A 5,122-nucleotide genomic window follows, 5' to 3' on the forward strand; every position below is an offset into this window, starting at 1 on the left:
TTGAAACCTGGGAGAGTTGGTCTTCTTCTTGAATCTCCAATATTCTTCAATGGAGTCCTTGAGAAGAGAGAGAGACAGTAGAGAGAAGGAGGAACTTTTGGTTTTGATCTTTGGGGTTTTGTGTTTAAGTGATAAAATAATGGGATAATTTGACTTAAAAAATCATTATATACACGTCCCCTAAAGTACCCTAAATACCCCTCACTTAGTTGGACTCTTTAATGAAGTAAAGATCAATTTTTGAATTTTTGCATTTTCATCGCGGCACAAATCCGCGAAGCGGAGCTGTTCCCTAAAGATATTTAGAATTAAATTTTGAGATAGTAGAGTCCGTGACACGACCGCGTCGCGAATTTAACTTTTGCTTCTTGGGGGAGCTAATCCGCGACGCACAGCTATTCCCTCCAAGTGCAATTTGCAAGCTGCCTTGGCAGCTTGCTTGGCGAAGGTTGGGGTCCTCCTCGGGGTCCCTTAGGGAGGCCCCGGGGCATCGTATTCGAACATTTTGACCCTATAAGCATATATTTACCTAATTTAAACCTTTTTACTAGATTATACCATCATACGACACTCCCAAACCTGCCCAAAACCTAAGGACACAATGGAACACATTCTTCTCTAGTTTCCGGACGTCGTGGTCGTTTCTTGACGTTTAGACTTTTACTCTTCCAAACCAAGTCAATTGCATTAATTTAGGTTTAAGAAACATCTAATTAAACTTATTTTAAGTCATTATTCATAAAGTGAGGCTCTAACTTAAGCCATAGAATTTCCGGGGTGCTACAATATCCCCCCTTAGGAACATTCGTCCCCGAATGTCACTTGGACTTCTTTCTAGGGAGACAAAGACTCTAACTAGCAGCACAACAACTAGTAACATCAACAACATCATATCATCATATCATATAGGAATTTAATCCACAACATCACTATTCACCCAACTCATTATTTCACATAACTATAGGAGGAACTACCTTCTCCATTTCAATGACCATCTTTTTGGGCATTTAGAGAAACAAAATGATATTTCTTTATCAAGCATGCTCAATACAACTCTCACGAAGACAATATGCTCATACATATTGAATATGCACATACCATCTTATAAAAGATACAATACACCTGCTTGGTCATCTATAAAGTTCGACACATCTTAATAGAACACCCACATGAGTAAGCTTAGGCTCCTACTTGTGCAATGCATAGGTAGGGTCCATTGTCCTACCTACACTAAGTATAACCTTTAGGCCACCATGATCATACTTAACATAAGGTCATACTATCAAATAACCAAACCAACATCATACTAATCTCATATCTTATTCATTAATAACCAATATGTATAAGAGGAGGTTAGTCATGAACATGAGCTCATATTAAGGAAAACCAACCACAAAGCTAATTCATTTTAAAGAATGGATCATTCATAATCATGGAGCTAAAATCATGACTAACTTAGAATTCTACTTGTGTCATGTATGAGTGGCATCCCATAATACCCTTCACACTAAGTAGTTCTCCTAGAGTAGGCATTAGTCCTAGCTCATGCAACACATTCATCTCATACAACCTAGTCATATTTCATATAGTTCATATCATAAGTAAAGCCAATTATAAAATAATGCATAAGCATAGGAGGAACATCTACTCCCCATTATAGCATGGTCAATACCCTACATAGAAAGTAGGAACTACATCTACAATTCATCGTGCATCATATACATAAACATTTCTCATGTTCATAGGAGGAACTACCTTCTCCTAATCATGACATGATCTTTACCTTTTCATAGGTTCCATGTGCAAGTACCTTACCAAGAGCATTTCTTTTAAGGAGGAATTCTCAACTCCCTACCACTTATCCTCATAATTCCCTTTTCAAGAAATCCATTTGGCAGCTCATACCAAACACATCGCAACATAAAAGTCAATTTCACCAAATTTTCAATTTATTGCACAACACTAGTTTATTTTTTCATGAACGTGCATCATTTAAGGGAGTTATTACAACTCATAGGCACACATCAATAATATTTGCTAGGCACACCATTACACTTTAAGAATGAGCCTATACCAACACTTCCAAACATCATAAGATCACATACTAAAAATAAGGAACTTATCTTTTCTCTTTTAAAGAAATCTCAACTCCTCAATATGGGGTCAAAATGCCCTTTCATCATAAGCATAACCAAGCATGTTCATTAAATTACCTCATTGAGTCAAATATGCAATCACCATACTAAGATGCACAACAACATGAGAAACATGAAATTTACCAAGAATCCAAGTTTCCATTTACATGAAATAAAAATCTCTTCAAAAGCATGCATAACCTAAGGATATCATGGAAATTGCTAAGATACACATGACTCGTACACATAATCAAGTCCAAAAGGAAATTCTTGGACTCAAACTAAACTAGGAATAGAAGAAAAGATGAGGATATTGGGACTTTTAATCAATGTTGCTTTACAAGCACAAGACCTTCCCCTTGGGAATGAATCCCCTTTTTACAACCTCAACATTATGCCCTTCTCACAAATTCAAAATTTTCCAAGGCTCACTTTTAACCTTTCCGGGCTTTAAATCAATAGAGGTCTAATAACCATGCATCCAAATCCTACAAAGGTTAACAAAAGTAACCTTATGGGACAAGGAATTTAAAGGAGACACAGAACATTAAACACTCCAAAATCATAGAATGAGTAAAGGAAAGTTAATCATTTTTAAGCTAGGGGAGGAATAGAAGGGGACATAAAGATATTGGTACATCTCATTGGACCTAGGCCTCCCAATTAAATTCCTTTCACAAGGACCCTTACTCAAATACCACTCCTCAGATTCACATAGTAGCTATTGCTTACTCTCTTACTTCTTAACCTTCAGGTCTAAGATCCCAATTGGCACTTCCATATTAGAGAGGTTCTCTTATAGGCACTCTTGGTCACTAGCAACCTTACCAACACCACTTAGATCTCATAGGAACCTACCAACCAGAATTATAACTCCTCGAACTCACCACACTCCATGAGGTGAGGATTTCAAGTAAACGTAAACATGAACATCCAAAATGCTCAACTTTTCTTATTCATCACTCAAGGGAATTCTCTAGATGGAAAAATTTAAACGTGCTTAGCTTATGAAATCAAAGACTCAATATCCTTACAATTTAAGCACATTGTCCCTCATATGGGGTAAGCCTAGACAAGCTCTTTACAATATCACTCTCATAATTTCAAAAGTCAAAACAAGTCATAGTTAAGTTTCCTCATTCCTTACACAAAAAGGTTCTCAACCATAGAGGATTTCATTTCTACCCTCATAAAAAGGAGTTTACTAATTCAACATCAATAGGTACCACTCAAGAACCACTATTCATCAAGGTTCATCTCATCATCAGGCTTATAAGAACTAGGTTGGGTTATACAATTCAACCACCTAGGGCAATAACTAAACCCATGAGTATTAAAGGTAATCCAAAAGTTCACCATATCCTATTTATCAAGTCATAAATGACAAGTAGTTCCGGATTAGTCCTGCAAGGTTCATCACCTTAGGTACCTCATTTGTAGTCTCTAGAAGATCTCCCTTCCTTAGGTCCATAGAAATTCTGGATTCTAATAAAGCATAAAACACATATTGGGACCCTTAAGATCCACTACCCCTTACTCTAAAGACTAAGGATTAGACATCATTTCTTGGTTAACCCTTAGGGGAAACTTGGAAGAGTTTTGACCAAGTAACCTTTTTCTCTTTCACTATAGATGGATCAAAATAACTCTAGACCATTTCAATCCTTTATCATCACTTTTGGTGGAATCTACCAACCAACCTTGGCTAGGTTTTATCTAAGCACCCTACTCAAATGACCATATTGAAGATCAATCTTAAAGGACAACTAACTTTTTTTGTAGTTGGTCAAACACCTACACTTTTCTCCCTTACTTCAACTAGGTAGTACATGAAACCCTCAAGGTCAACTTTAAAGCACAACATAATCTAAACATGACCTCACAATTACCTTTCTAGGTAGGCACAGTATCTCCCCCCTTAGGAGTAAGCCTACACAAGTTCTTCTAACCAACACGATGACAACTATGAAGTATTACTCATACAAAAGGGCAACTTTCAACTCTCACTATTTACCATATTCCTTTAAAACTCCTCAAATCTACACCATAACTTTCTACTATCGTTACACATAACCATAAAGAAACTCATCATCCCAAAAAGGACGTCATTCATCTATAACAATTCTGATCATGCTAGAACTACACCAAATAGAATTTCCATATCTACCTTCACATAAGCTCATCTAGTCACAAAACCATAATATGCATCAAAACTCATCTTTTTGTCCTTCAAACCTTGCAACATCATCCCTTCCAAGTTATCACATCTAAAAGACCACCGGACAACCGAAATAAGAGAGAGATCATATGGATTAAATCTCTATGGGGCGACAAAAGAGTGATCAAGAAAGTGAAGGTTCTACTGTGTTATAGACTCTGGCTCATAGATGTATCGCGACTCACACCGATGAACAAGACTTTACTAGACGTGGCCTTATGAGTCGTTGAATCCTATGGACCATTTCATAACGTTAGGCTCTGATACCATGTTTGTAACGACCCGAGAGCAACCCCTAGTCGTTACCTACGTACTCGACCTCTCAGAAGTCTTATACAAGCCCTTAGTATTCATCATTGCATATATCATAGAAAAATAGCAGAAAAATTAAAACGTTTACTTTGGAAGTTCAACTTCCCTTCATATACGAAAAATAGAAACTAACTTTGTCTCAACATACAATCTAGACATAGGAGTATAGAAATTGGGACTTAGCCCTTACACCAATAGGATTTCTAAAATAGGAAAATACAATAATGTCTTTCAATATAAGCAAAAGACTAAAAAAGCTAGAACATAGGGGTCTTGTCCTCGGACTTGAGGACTCACACACTTGGAGAAGCAAATCCAAGTATCTTGAGAAATAGCCTTGAATCTCGTCAATGGCCCGAACCTACATTGTTTGGGAAAAGGAAAGAAAATATGGATTAGTACAATACACGTACTAAGTATGACTACTATGCATAAAAACCATTAAAACATGCATAAA

Source organism: Solanum tuberosum, unplaced genomic scaffold, assembly GCF_000226075.1.
Source record: "Solanum tuberosum cultivar DM 1-3 516 R44 unplaced genomic scaffold, SolTub_3.0 scf00170, whole genome shotgun sequence".
Taxonomy (NCBI): domain Eukaryota; kingdom Viridiplantae; phylum Streptophyta; class Magnoliopsida; order Solanales; family Solanaceae; genus Solanum; species Solanum tuberosum.